Source organism: Lygodium microphyllum, chromosome 8, assembly GCF_053477565.2.
Source record: "Lygodium microphyllum isolate KBCC chromosome 8, Lygodium_microphyllum_v1.1.10, whole genome shotgun sequence".
Taxonomy (NCBI): Eukaryota; Viridiplantae; Streptophyta; class Polypodiopsida; order Schizaeales; family Lygodiaceae; genus Lygodium; species Lygodium microphyllum.
Genome location: NC_141142.1, coordinates 31,840,448 through 31,856,666, shown reverse-complemented (window position 1 = coordinate 31,856,666; position 16,219 = coordinate 31,840,448).

The window sequence follows — 16,219 nt, the reverse complement described above, 5'->3', positions numbered from 1 at the left end:
GTGGTGCCTACCCATGTCATCGGACTTCTTCTTGACCATTCCCTGCATTGAGTCAAACCTCCTGCCACCTTGGTGTAGCCCTCGGTTGCAACGTTAGCATGAGGGTCTACCCACCCGTGTTGTCACCTCCTTCTTGATTGCTACCTACACCAAGTCTACCGCCCCCTTCTTGATCTCCTACTACCCTAGTGCAACCCTCGGTTGAGAAGCAAGTCAACCCCTACCTCGCATGGTTGGATACACAAGCCCATGCCTCCGTTGTCTTTGTGGCACTTGGTTTGAAGGAAAAGAAGACACGTGCAAAGGCAGAGGAGACATGTGTGATGGTGTTTGGTTGCAAGTGAGTGAGTGGGAGTTTGTGTGGGTCAAGAAATGCCACCACAGCACTAACGGGAAAGGTCCAGCTAGATGAAGGGGCAGAGTAGCTGGGGGCTACAAGGTAGAGGAGTTAAAATGTGTCAGCATTGTAAGCAACTTGCCCCCATTATCCACCATCGTTTAGATGATCAACCTCTTGCAAAGCTAGATATGTTGTTTAGCCATGCTTTGGTCAATAAGCACCTACATGTATGTGAATGTCTAATTGAATTTAGAATCATGTTTACAAATTATGAGCATAAGTGAAACCACATATGAGTATGGATGTAAACCATCAAATGTTTAGTTCTTGAACCCCTTAAAAAGTTCATGCCTAATTGGGAAAAATAAAGAAATGAGTGCAAGTAAGAGAATCTACAAATGTGTGTGTGTGTGTGTGTGTGTGTGTGTGTGTGTGTGTGTGTGTGTGTGTGTGTGTGTGTGTGTGACCTACACAATCTCATACATGAGGTAATTTGACATATTTATAAGATCCCAAAGAAGCACTCTAAATCTTTTGAATATTAAGTTAAGCAAGGTTAATACGTATAGATACTCACTCCATAGTTGACAAAATATTACATTCTCTTTCTACATTATGTAAAGGAGTGATAATGAGATTTGTTTTTGAAGGAAAACCCATTGCTCATCTTAGCTACAAATTTGCTATATGAGTGATTGCTTTGTAGAGAGAAATGAGTTGTATGTGCATATGTATGTGCACACCTACATGTGCACGTGTGTGTGCATGCCTACATGTGCATGTGAAATGCTAAATGCTAAATGTGATTACCTTGTAGAGAGTTAGTAACTTGTAGGTGCACATGTCTAGGTGTGCCCATGCATGCATCCATGTAACATCTATGGATACAAGTACCTCTTTTCATGCTTCCATTCTTATGGATGTATTTTACCACTCCCATTGATAAACACAATATAAGCACCCAATTTGATACCCAACATGTTACATTTTCTAGATAACATATCTATACCAAATACACATGTGTGACTATGTGCATAAACATCTTTATCTATTGTGGATCTTATCAATCAAAATGTAACACCCTGCCAAATTCCTCTCCTCATTGGAAATTCAAGTGTCTAACATTGATAAAGTAACCAAATGGCCCCAAAAGCAATGTATCTAATTTACTCATGCAAGGAAGGAAGTGGTGAGCAAGCTTAGATAAAGAAATGGTTGGCCTTAAGGTAGTTTGTCTTCCATATAAAGTTCTTTTAAAAAAATAGGTCATGCAAAATTGAGAAGGGAGGGAGAGTGTCTCTGTGTCCATGTGGTATGTCAAGGGATAGCTAAAACCACATGGCATATGCTTGTAGATGGAGTGGGGAGTTGTGCATGCATGGCCACATGCAACTTTTGTTTCATGTTTCAAGGTCTCCAAAATTTGACTTTGTAGTATTAGCCAAACCCATGTATTATTTACATAATAAGAAAACTATAATAAACCCAAAAACAAAGAAAAGGCAATGCACATCATTTAGGCCAATCTCACTCATGAAGATCAGGTGCAGCTTAAACACCATCGCTTTTACATGTGCCTTAACAACCCATTCTTGTGCAAGTTCTAGCACGGAGTGCTAGTATATACAAACAATACACCACCATCTCATCCTTTCTTAGTATTAATCAAAGGGCAAGGTGGGACACGTGAGAAGCCCCTCCTAGTTTGCTCGTCTATGCCACCATATAGCACCTTTGCACAATTTTATATATAATTTATTATTTTGTGCGTGTGCCTCTCTGTTCCTTTCCATGATGTGAGATTTTTCTCCAAAAAAAAAAAAAAAAGCACCCTTGCTTACATTTGTTTAAGTGTGCGTGAAGTGGGTAAGGTAGAGTGTAAGAGCATGAGATAAAGGCATCTCAATGAGAGATGGATAGGCCAAAAGTGATTGATGCTCTTGAAATAATAAGAGCATTTCATCATTGTCTCATTGTTGAGCTTGTAGAGTCCAACATTGCGAGGGTTCTATAAGTGACACATATTGCTTGTATGTTTTCCCATTTGAATTATTTAGTTCATTACATTATGCTTTAGGAGTTAGGGTGCTTCAAACAAATTGAGAACACATTGGGCAATTTTCCAAGTGAAAACCCTTACATTGTGTGTAAGCATATCTCCATTTTAGCTCTTCTAAATGAGTGGTTGATCTAGATCAACACGTGCATCGGCCACAAATCACAACATTGCCAAAATTCCCTTGTTAGCTTGGCCAAGACGTAAGAGGTGCAATTTAAACATGTGCTGACTTAAGACTATTAAGGATGCATGACATGAGACACAAGGTCATGGATGTGTCCCTTGTTAGCTTGGCCGAGGAGTTGTATGCCCTAAAGCCTAGATGATTGCACAACTTCTACAATTGCAAGGGAGGCTCCTTATTTTGAGGGTGCATGCTTTTGCAAGCTTTTGTGAACCTAACCTTGTGTACAAGTGTAAGCGCATGCATGCATGCCTATTCTTTTAATATGCATGGCCAAATAACCCTTAATTTGGTGATGGAAGCATGCTAGGGGTAGGTTTTAGTACTTGATAGGCCTAAGGCTACTGATTGTAAGTGTGGCATAAAAATTAGAGCTTGTTCTAGGTGTAGCCATTGCACCCAGGGAATTGGGGGAATGAGAATACTTGGTACATAAAACTAGGAGGTTACAATATGTTAGTGTGGGTGACTAAGAGGTGCACCTAGGGTTAGATGATCCCTAGCTAAGGCTACTTATAGATGGGTTACCTAGATTGAAGTGTAAAATGGTACTAATGTGCTAAAGACCTTAGGAGCGCCACAAGGTTCTATTATGGTTGATTCACTTACTTGATGGAATGGCTACAAGGTAGAGGTAGTGTCCCTAGGGTGAGACACATATTTAATGGAATGATGTAGTTGTGTGGGACCTAAACAAAGGTTATGGGGTACATGTGTGGTCTTAGGTTTGCAAGCATGATTAAGTATTTACATGCCCTTAAGGAGAGGTAGGTGCCTATGCCTAATATGTGAATGGAAACTATGCACAACGTGCTGAGGTGCTCCCAGTGCGTCACAGTAGTGTTGTTCGAGACACACTTCATGCAACAAGAGGGTTCTCACATAAGTATTGTATTTTGGTATTTTGGCTCACACACTAAATTGATTTTATTTCCCATACTCTAAATCACACAAAAACTATCATAAGAAACAATGTGTAATTTAATGTCGTGCTTCTACAATAATTTCATTATATCACACTTGTGTAACGTATGTGTGATACACATTCAGTAACACTTAATTGATCTCTCATCTATTCATGCCTTGAAATATACATCTCCCCCTCTCCGACTCAATGCACTTAGCTTGGCCTTCTACTATCCATCCCATACTAAGTGATTCATCCCTCTTGTGACTGCTAGCATGAGAGGTGGATCCATACTTCCCCCTTGAGTCTAGAGAATTAACAAGGTACCGTTAATTATCACACTTATTAAAGCATCTAATTAGTTAATGTATTCACATCTACACCTATCTCAAGTATTATCAAATCCTATCTCTCTACTATATGATATAAGCAATCTCTTTATTGGCATTTTCGATCCCATCGTTATACAACTTTTTTTGTGATAAGACCATGCTCAAAGGCAAAATGCAATAGCTTTTTGGCAAGCTCTATGGCTTCACAATCTTCTAATCATGTACAATTGACATGGTGTGAAGGGGATGATAAAGAGGTGGTCCCCCAACACTTGCAACCCATGGTCCTTACAAACTAGTGTTTTCAGTTGGCTTATAGGTACCAAGATCATCTCTTCACCATGTGATTTGTACTATGATTTGAATATTGTAAGCTTTTTTTCGCTATAAGCTTACATCAATCTTTAACTTACCACATAATTCCAATGTACCCTCCTATTGTGAATGATGGTTCACAACTACGAGCTTACATTTCATATCAATATTTATTCCTTGTACTTTATTGAAATGCTATTCCTTGAATAATTTGCTACAACTATAATGCAATCTACATTGTTAACTTTCTTCCTTGATATTGAGAGTAGCAAGGTAATTATATATTTTTAGTGATGAGCTTGCTAATAACACATACATGAGGTGAAAAATAGATGAGAGGGAGAGAGAGGACACAAACTTATGAGACCGCATGAATGGAAACACATACATTTAACATATGCATCCATATACCTATACACATATACACATGGATACATGCATATGTATATACATGCACATCCACGTGTACACATGCACGCACATACATACACAACATGTACACATATGAGGTGTAACAAGAGAGACAAGGGACTTGGGAAAAAAAGGAAAGGAGGAGAGAGAAAAATGATGAGAGAGTGTGTGTGTGTGCGTGTGCACTTATAAGACCACACAAATGAAACACACGTATTAAATAAACACATACACATATACCCACATGCGCTTGCATGCACACTCAATATATAGAAACGATAAGAGAAGGGAAAAGGAAGGGGGGTGGGTGTGTGTGTGTGTGTGTGTGTGTGTGTGTAGAGAGAGAGAGAGAGAGAGAGAGAGAGAGAGAGAGAGAAATCATGAGCTCATGAGGCTAGACGAATGGATACACACATATAAGTCACATACTTAAAAACATATACAATTGATTTCTTTATCTCAATCACCCACGAACCTTATTGCCACATGAAATGAGCATTAGAATGTAAAGTGTCCTAGTTGTTACTAGTTGAGCCTTGATATGAAGTGCCGAAAGAACAGTAGTATGAAGCACTTTGAGAATCTAGGTGTGGAGTGCCTAGTAATTATGTACATCACACAAGATTAAAGTTGGGTGTCTCTTGCCAAGTAACCACTACATAAGCTTCACCAATTTCTTGGCAACTACTTTGAAAACAAAATACTTACACTTAAGTTTCTTACACATTGTTACTATCTCCTTTTTGGAGAGACTCAAATCCATTACTATGGCCTTTGTAAGTATCCCTAGAGTGGCCATTATTATTTCTTAATATCCAAATGGACCAAATAGTTAGGCATCTAACAAGGTTCCATAGCTTGCAAGTCTCCTTGCTATTAACCTTTCCTTGATCACCAAAAGAAAAATTTTGATAATCACCCTACCACGAAATCCTACCATCTCCATCCATTTTGTTAGTTTAGACCATAAAGATTGGACCTCTTTGCACACCCAAAAGAGGTGTGACACATGCTGCTCCTATCTTTCACGTAGCAAACACAAAGCAAAAACCTCCATTCACTTGGACAACTTGTCCTTTATGGAAGCTGCAAGGTACTACTTTCTATAACAGGAGGTTGATTCCATGTGAGGGATTGGTAGACCAAACTCTCTTGAGCCTATGTTTCCAAGTCCTCCACTTGGTCTAAATGAATTTTTCTTTGCCACACCTTTGGCTACCAAAGTCTTCATAAGTCACAAGTCAGAAAAAAGGACACATTGCCCAAGTTAATGGAGGTTGATTCCATGTGAGGGACTAGTAGACCAAACTCTCTTGAGCCTATGTTTCCAAGTCATCCATTTGGCCTAAAGGAATTTTGCTATGCCACACCTTTGGCTACCAAAGTCTTCATAAGTCACAAGTCAGAAATGTCTTCCCTTACTAATGAACCATATATTAGATCATTTTATCTAGGCCTAATGTAGCATGTGGGCCATCCATCAATCAATTGTTCAAAGATAGCTTGAACCCAATCCTTCTTCCATAATGGACCGAATTTGGCTACAATCTCCTCAATTGGAAGGAAGGCCAACCAACTATTATGCTAGCAATATTTCCATCTCATTAGCCCCCTAATATGTAACCTTTGGATATGCAAATATTGGCTAGGATAGGAAACCAATTGTCTCAAAACGTTGAATTCTACAACTAGATAAAAAGCAATCACGATTTTTGCCAGTAGATTTATGCCATTTAAAGGTCTTCTAAGCTTTTAAAAAGCCTCGACTGCCTTAATTGACATGTTAATTGCACAAACATTTGGGCATAGAATTCTTGACCAGTTTGGGAGGAGGGTAAGACTCTTAATGCTCCTCTCCATTTCTTTGTTGTCAATATCTCTTATCAAAGTCTTAATGGCTATCACAAATAACAAAGGTGCAAGAGGGAAAACCTAACAAATGGATATTTTAAGTATAAAACTAAAAGTGAGGGGACCATTGATAGAAAACTTGAAGGTAACATTCCTATCACATAAGCCTAACCCAAGCTAGTTAATCACACTTAGAATTAAATTCCAACTAACCCTATCATAAGCTCTAACAAAATCCATGTTAATAACACCAATTTCCCCACCATTGGTAGAATCATAATCAATGGCCATCATGGTAGCATCATGACTTTTCTTGCCATGCACAAATCTACATTATCTTGGATGAAAAAATTTTAGGAAGCATAATCTTGATTCTAAAAGTTAGAGCCTTTTCCATGGCCTTGTATGCCACTTCAAGCATAGGGAGAAGCCTCAACTACTAAGAAGTTTCTTGATGATGATATTGGGAATAAGCTTCACAAACCCTTCATTAGCAAAAGATGGGATTTTACCACACCTAAAGCAAGCATTAATAAACTCACACAAATCATTGTTATCAAGATCCCATAACTCTTGAAAGGAATCTATCAATAGGCCATCAAGCTTGAGGGATATACCTTGCTTCATATTGAAAATTACATGTTTGATTTCTTATTGGCAAATGACTTCATTGATGGGAGCCTCCATGTTATATACTTACATTTTGAAGGTAAAAAGCGATTGTCATAAATGTAAGGACAACATTGTGAAATTGATCAAGTTAACTAAAAAGTTGGCGCAAAGACATGATGACTTAATCAAAATGTGGTTGAAAGTAGCATTAAATAGTTAGAGTAACATTAGTTACAATAGAAATAATTATCTATATATTATTTTCGTTGTTGTGGGTTCAGTACTGATCACAATAATGATCAAACCACCAAAATGATTCCGAACCTGACACAAGCTCCCAAATCTAAATTCAAAAATCCCCCCTAAAAAATAGTTCATTGTCTTAAATGCTTCTATAAGAGGCTTATTTTCTTTCTCTCCCATCTCTCTTTCTCTCACCATGCTCTCTCTCATGGCCATGGAGGGAGCTCTCTCTATATGTGTGTGTGTGTGTGCACGCACACGTGCACGCTGTGCAGGAACTAGGTAACAACAAATAGGAGTTGCAATTCTGTGTGTGTGTGTGTGTGTGTGTGTGTGTGTGTGTGGCAACAACAAAAAGGTGTAGTAGTAGTGGAGAGCGAGAGTAGCAAGTGAGTAGACATGAGCATAACGGACATAGCAGAACTAGCAGTGTGCAGGCAAAAGGTAGCAACAACTACTAATGCAACACCGGTAGAAGCAATAGAGTAGCAGTGGTGGGTGGTAGAAGTGGACCGAATGTCTTTTGTTGTGGATGTGTGTGTGTGTGTGTGTGTGTGTGTGTGTGTGTGTGTGTGTGTGTGTGTGGAGATAGATCTTCCATGAAATGTTTTTTCATTTTACTAGAAAAAAAGACAAAATTGAGAGAGAGAGAGAGAGAGGAAAAAAGGGGGGGAGAGAGTGTGTGTGGAAAAGAAGAGAGAGAATAAAGAAAAAGAAAAAAAGGATTGAGAGAGAAAAGGAAAGAAAAAAGAGGAAGGAGAGAGCGAGAGAGGGATGAAAAAAAGGGGGGGAGAGAGATGGGGGGAAGAGGGAGAATAGAAAAGAAAAGAAAAAAGAGGAGAGAGAGAGAAGGGGGGAGAGAGGAGAGAGAGAGAACATGGAAAGAAGCAAGGGAAGTGAAGTGCTTCCTTGGCATTGCCCTAGCATTTTGTGCTAGTAATAGGTATCGAAGGTAAAAAGAAGAGTTGAACTAGCTACAAGTTAAAAACTATGTTTAGGCAAAGGGTTAAAGCCCTTGGAATTTATGGTAGGGAGAGAAGAAAAATTTACAGCCAATGAACTGCTAGGTTCTAGACCTTCCCAATGTCATCTCCATTGTGATAATCATCTTCATCATCATAATTATCATCATCATCACCTTGTTACAAATAAAGGATGCATACATAAAGTGGGTTGCCATCCAATTAGCCATGCAATGCTAGCTACCAAGCATTGTGGTGATCGCCCCCATTGCCATTATGATCATCACCTTGACCTTAAAGAGCCATCATGCAAAAGCTAGCCACCAAGATCAAAGCTATCAACTGTTTTTCACTTCCCATTCTCTCCATAGTCATAATCATCACCCACCAAACATGCATTAATAACGAGAGTGAAATAAAAGCCTATAATGAAGGGTAATAGTAGGCCAAAATGGCTGATACTATTCTTTGTGGGTCATCATCATAGAAAGATAAAGAGTACTTAAGTTTTGAGCCTTCTAAGGCTAGTTACACACTAAATGATGGATGCCCAATCCATGCCTAGAGTGTGGGCATGCAATTTTTTGAAATTGGGTGTGGACATAGGCACAAAGCCTTTACAACTAAAAGGATATGTTTTGCAAAAAAGAAAAAAAATATGTTTATAAATTTTTAAATTGGTTGCAAAAATAAAAAGTGCACCCTTGTCCCTCACTTTACAAACTGGGCAAGGAGACTCCCCATACAAAAGGGGGCGGGGAGTTTACTTGTTTTGTAAGTAAACAATAGGTCATGTCCTCTCTAGTGACTACAGATGCCCAATTCCTAAAGAAGTACTTTGATTATTTAATACTTGCAAAATGGGCATCTGCCATTTTGTGTGTAACCCACCTAAGACTACATTAGCAAGCATTTTAACATATTGAATGCTGATCCCTTATTGCCACACTAGCTTTGTGTGTGTGTGTGTGTGTGTGTGTGTGTGTGTGTGTGTGAGAGAGAGAGAGAGAGAGAGAGAGAGAGAGAGAGAGAGAGAGAGAGAGAGAGAGAGAGAGAGAGAGAGAGAGAGAGAGAGAGAGAGAGAGAGAGAGAGAGAGAGAGAAGAAGAAGAAGAAGAAGAAGAAGAAGAAGAAGAAGAAGAAGAAGAAGAAGAAGAAGAAGAAGAAGAAGAAGAAGAAGAAGAAGAAGAGAGAAGAGAAGGATCCACCCTATTTTCTCATACAACATTCTATTAAACCAACCAAAAAGGAGAACTCGAGGAATCTTAGTAGTGCTCGTGGCTTGAGGATTTCTTATATGAGAGACAAAGCTTAGAGACTCAAGGCTTATGGGGATCATTGACAAGTTTAGAGAGGGAAAAGATGAAAGATGGCTGTGCATTATAGCATGGATTCAACCACCCTAGCAAATGGGACTACTTCGAATCTACAAATAGAGGAGAATCCTTAGGTACTTATCATACTCCAACTCCTACTTTTGATCTCCTAAAACCAAATATAGTCCCAATAGTTTAGTGATATTAAATTAAGTTATACTAGTTCAGTCATATTGGATTAAGAAAGAGAATGTTTATGGAATTGCCTTATATGGTAGCAAGTCTTGTTGCCTAATTTTACTACCATTGGCATTTGAATGGTCATGTTGAAAGGGTATAAATAACCCCATGGCTAAATTATCCTTGATGGGGTGCGATCAGCTAGTGTAGTACTAAGTATGCTTATAGGCAATTGCACTTAAGGAGGAACATGTCATTCATTGTGAAACATTCAAAGGGATTGTTTTGGTCTTGTTGAAATGTTTTAAGGTATGCTTGTTTTGGTCTTAAGATATACTTTGTTGTAACGTTTTAAGATATGTTTGTTTTGGTTTTGTTGAAATGTCTTAAGACATGCTTTGTTGCTTTGGAAAATAAACGATTTTCTAATTTTGAAGATAGCATGTTTTCCTTGATTATGAGTGAAATTTGAGAGTTCTCTAAGGAAAAGAGGGCTATACTCCTTTAGAGGTTCATGAGACAAGGGTTTGGTGCAAGGGTGGATTACCTCCATGATTGCAATGCGAAAAGATACCAATAAAGGCAAGAAACCTAGAAAGGCATTGCTTGATACAATAGCCCAAGACCAAGTGGTGAGAAGGTCACCATAGAAGGCAAGAATAAAATTTATTTTGATTGAAATTTGAGAATTTCCTAAGAGAAAGAGAGCTATACTCATTTCAAGGGAAGAGCGTTTGATACAAGGAAGGACCATCTCAATGATTGCAATATGCGGAAAGATATTGATAAAAGCAAGAAACCTAGAAGGGCATTGCTTGATACAATAGTCTAGTAAAGTGGTGAGAAGGTCACCATAAAAGGCAAGGATAAAATTGATTTTGATTGAAATTTGAGAATTCTCTTAGGGAAAGAGAGCTATACTCATTTCAAGATTCATGGGATGATGGTTAGATGTAGAGGTGGATCACCTCCATGATCACATTGCAGAAAGATGTTGATAAAGGCAAGAAACCTAGAAGGGCATTGCTTGATACACTCGCCTAATGTATGATCATAGCTCATAAAGCCACAATCTAAAGGATGGACCAAAATTGTTAAAGGGTGAAAGCATAGTTTGGTGGTGGTACAAAAGTCATACCTATTTTTAGTTTGCCCCTTTGTTTCTTTTTGGAAAACTTTGAGGGAGTTTGGTGTTTCTTTTTATGTACTTGAAGAAACCTTTGTAACAAAAAGTTGGAATTAAAAAGAAAAAGAGGCAGGAAGCCTAATCATGGTATGGGCATCCAATAGTTTGGATGTGTGGTAGTGGTGACAACATGCATGCCGTTACATTGTCCATTCACTCATAACAAACCCAAACTAATACGCTTTCACATAGGATTTTAATGGATGTAGGAAGTTAGAATGCCTAGTAAGTGTTTTAGGAGATAGTGGATTATCATGATCCATGGGAAAAGGATTTATGAGTTTAAGAACTTTAGGATGATTACCAAGATTGTTGCAAAAATCTCTTAGATGAGCAAAATTGGGTCAAATAGATTTTTCCTAGTGCATATGTAAATGGGCAGGGTGAACAAGAACTATATCGGAGAACAAGCATATATCAGTGAGAACAGGGCCTAAAGCAAATATGTTTGATCCAATTCAAGTGTAAAAATGAAGATGGACAAGTTTATGACTTTGTGACTTTAAGATTTTAATCTTAATAAACAAAGCTTAAACTAATGAAATGTCTATGAACACAAAATGTAGATGCCTATGATCTCTAGAGCACCACTTGAAATGAACTATACGGTAGTGACATCGTGGAGAACATACTCGTTTACTACAACGATGGCTAGGGGAAAAGTAAGAGCTTCCTAAAGAAGTTTTATCTTATGACTTTTTCAAGGAAGCTTGTGATTTTGGGGAAAAGATTAATCATGGATAGATCTACTCTAAACTAACCAGAAGTTGCTTTTCGAGCTTTCTTAGACTAAGATATCCATCTCAAAATCACGATAATACTAAACAAAAACACATAATTAAAACTTGCTAATATGCTTTTGAGTTTATGGGCAGTCAAAACATGGATTAATCTAGAGCAATATAGAACCATTGAAGATTGGTAGAAACTTGGGCAATGTAACAAAGAAGTCATATGCATTGGAGTTGAGGATCAAGTGGTTTCTCTTTGTTTCAAGTGCCTTTGACCTAAGAAGGCTCACCCAAGATATAGTTTTTTTACTCAAGGTACTTCAAGGTTTTGTTTTCATCTTGAAATCTTATAATAGGCATTTTGGATTGAATGAGGTTATGCTTCATCCTAATAAGAGATGCTCAATCGAAAGTCTTGAGACAAGTGTTTGTTTAGTCCAAATGGACATCTTGCAATGCACGGATGTGTATTAATGCAAGAATGTCATCCCGTAGCTTATTCGTCGTGAAAGCTAAAATCTCATGAGAGGAATTATGCCACCCATGATCTGGAACTGCTAGCAGTGATCCACGCCCTTAAACTTTGGTGACATTACTTGCTTGGTAACAAGTTTTCTTTGATCACAGACCATAAGAGCCTTAAATGGATTTTCACCTAGACCGACCTCAACATGAGGCAACGTCGTTGGATAGAAGTCCTACAGGAGTATGATTTTGAGATCAGGCGACCCGGCAAAGAGAATGTGGTCGCTGACACTCTAAGTCGCAAGGCATTCCTCAACTCTCTTATTATGGAGGAACTCTCGATGGCCGAATCTTTGGCAACTATGGTGTCAATGCCTAGCAACCCTATTCTTGAACTAGCCAAGGAAGAAGCTAGCCATGATTCGGAATATTTGGTGACGATAGAGGAAATTTTGGGGAAGGACCAAAACCCAAAACTTAAGGTCAAATATCAAGAAATCTCCATTAATGAGGGACTTGTCTATTTCAAGACAAGATTATGCATACCCTCCAGCAGCAGGAAACTCAAACAGAGAATACTTTGGGAAGCACATAACTCCCCCTTTTCAGGCCATCCCGGATATGTCAAAACCCTCAATACGGTAAGAAAAAGCTACCATTGGGGAAGGCTTAAGGGAGACATGCTTAAATATATCATGGAATGTTTGTCTTGCCAGTGCATCAAGGCGGAACATGTCAAGATGCCTGGGAAGCTGCAACCTCTTGACATCCCCCAAATGAAGTGGGAATTTATCAGCATGGATTTTGTTGGGGTTACCCTCAGTGCAAAGGGGGCTACAACTCAATTATGGTTGTAATAGATATGCTCACCAAGGTTGCACACCTCATTCCAGTCAAGACAAATTATAATGCTTCAGATATTGCCTGACTGTTCATCAAGGAGATATTCATGCTCCATGGGTTGCCTAGAAGGATCATTAGTGACCGCGACTCCCTCTTCACGTCTCACTTTTGGAGAGGGATATTTGGGGCCATTGGGACTCAACTCTATTTCAGCACAGCCTATCACCCTCAAACTGACGGCCAAACAGAGAGGGTCAATCAAGTCATTGAAGATATCCTTAGAGCTTATTGCTATCGCGAACCCAAGAAATGGATTCAATATCTAACATTAGTAGAGTTCGCCTATAATGCTTCCTACTAGCAAAGCATCCAAATGACACCTTTTCAAGCATTATATGGGCATGATTGTCGCACCCCATTGAACTTCTCAGATCCTTCCTTAAGAGTAGAAGCTTCTAAGGAAATGCTCGAGGAAATGGATGAGCAAGTTAAGACCATTAGACAAGACATTAGAGCCGCCAAGGATAGGCAGAAAGCCTATGCAGATCTAAATAGATAAGAGCGACTCTTCAATGAAGGAGACATGGTTTTTATTCGTGTACGGTCCAAGAGGAGTTCCCTATCATTGGGGGAATTTAAAAAATTGAGTCCAAGGTATTGTGGACCCTACAGGATCCTCAAAAGCCTAGGGCCCAATGCCTACAAACTCCAACTCCCTGAGAACGTAAAGGTTCACAATGTATTTCATGTTAGCCTGCTCAAGAAATATGTACCAAATCCTAGCCATATACTCGATGATCAACAAGTTGTAATGCCAAGCTAAGGAGTCCTTGAGCTCTAGCCATCTAGAATCCTAGACATTCGAGAAAAGAGATTGAGGAATAGAATCCTCAAGGAGTACCTCATCCAATGGAAGGACTTTCTAGAAAGAAGATGCCACATGGATTGATGAGAGTTCTCTCAACCAACAATACCCCCAATTCCTTTCGAGATGAGGACATCTCGATCCCCTTAAGGGGGGAAGAATGTAACAGACCCGCTATAGGACTCCCCTCCCCCCTAATAAAATGATTTTTTTATAAAAAAAATTAACCCCCTGGTATGATGCCACTGGGGGACGGCATGAGGGGAGGGGGGCGATTGTGTTGACGAACCAGCCAGGGGGGACTGTCGGGAGGTTGCCACAGCCATAGAGGTGCCAAGGGGTGCTGCCATGGCTCACGAGAGAGGCGGGAGGGTGCCACGACCATGGGGAGGTGGCAAGGGGGGGCTGCCATTACTAATCCCCGCCCCCCCATTTCCTATACCTCAACATGTTGTGCTGATTGAGTGAGAAGAAGGAGAGGAGGGAGAGAGAGTAGAGAAGAAGAGAAGAATAAGAACAAGAGGGAGAGAGAGAGAGAGTAGAGAAGGAGAAGATGAAGAAGAAGAAGAGAAGAAGAAGAAGAGAGGGGGAGAGAGCGGAGAAGAATAAGAGAAGAAGAAGAAGAAGAAGAAGGAGAGAAGAGAGAGAGAGTAGAGAGAAAAAGGGAGAGAGAGTAAAGAAGAAGAGAAGAAGGAGGAGGAGAGAAGAGAGAGAGAGTAGAGAGGAAGAGGGAGAGAGAGTAGAGAAGAAGAGAAGAATAAGAAGAGGGGGAGAGAGAGTAGAGAAGAAAAGAAGGAGGAGAAGAAGAAGAGAAGAAGAAGAAGAAGAAGAAGGAGAGAAGAGAGAGAGAGTAGAGATGAAGAGGGAGAGAGAGTAGAGAAGAAGAGAAGAATAAGAAGAAGAGGGAGAGAGAGAGTAGAGAAGAAGAGAAGGAGGAGAAGAAGAAGAGAGGGGGAGAGAGAGGAGAAGAAGAAGAAGAGAAGGAGGGGAAGAAGAAGAAGAGAAGAAGGAGAGTAAGAGAAAAGAGAGAGCAAGAGAGAGATAGAAAAGACAGGAAAGGGAGGGTAAGAGAAGAGAGAGAGATAGATAGAGAGAGAGAAGGAAATTGTTTTTCTTCCCTCATTGAAGAACTCGGATCTTGCCATCTCTCTTTCCTTCCCCCCCCCCCTCTTGGAGAAGATCCTCACAGACTAGTCCCTTCCGCAAAGAGCTATCTCTCTCGCAATCTAGGTGAGTAGCTGCAAAGCAAAAGCCAAATCATACGATGCCTCCCAAATAAAGTAAGGTCCAACCAAACATGAATCCCACCTCAACCGATGGAGCCGTGGGGTAAGGAACCGCGTCACTTGGTAATCAGGTGCATTCCATACACCCTACCCTGATGGGGAGTCTTAAGGACATAGGCCGACTTCCTTGGGAAGGGAAAGCTATTTAGCGAAAGTCTATCATAACTAACCACCATTTAGTTTACATATTTTTTTTAAATATTGGAAATTGTGCTTATTTGCAATCTGGTATGTTTTTGAATGAGTAAATTGCATAGGAGATTTTGCATTATTGCACGCAAAAAGAAGATGCCAAGACCTTATTGATTATGCTTGTAATACTTTAGATTATGCACTAACATTAGCATGCTTAAAAAAGGGTTGTTAAAACACTTATTCATATTCATCAATTAAGCAGAAACCATACTTTTTTTCTTTCCATCACAAAACTTGTGAAATTGGAAAGGTAGAAGTGACGGTTTGAATCAAGTACATGAAATTCCTAAATTGCTACGATGATGCTTAAGTATATTTAGGCCATTGCAAGACTAAAATAGGCACTAGGCCCCTATAAACCTTTAGAGGGGTGTGTTTGCTTTTGCCTTAGGACTGATAACTCCACTTACTCCACCCAAAAGGAAAAAAAAATACAAGTATCTATTCGTGTTTTGCATAAGCATGTTGAAATGAACTCCCAAAAGCAAAGGCCTGTTTTGCAGCATTGTATTGCCTGGGAAAGATACGCCTCCAAAGTGCATGGCATCATGATCAGTTTAGTTGCGCTGCTAGGGATTCATCTAGAAGATAACTATCAACCGCACTTACGAAATACAAAAAATTGTTCAAGAGCCGTTCAATAAAAATAAACCCTATACACACAATGATAGGGCTCAACTCAACTTATTTATGGTTTCAAAGAAACTAAGCCAATCTATGGTTACTTCATAGGGGGACGGAACGAAGAAATTCCCTACCCTTCGAAGGATATTGGAAATTACCGCTAAGGCAAGAAGGAAAAATGCTAGGGTCAAGAGAGAGACCCCACCTTAGCAGATGTCTCGAGCACTCACCTGCACCTTTGTTTATGCTTGTAAATTTAGGAACACTGTTTCTAAATTTTTTTTAAAAAAGTGATTGTGTAATCCCAAACTCA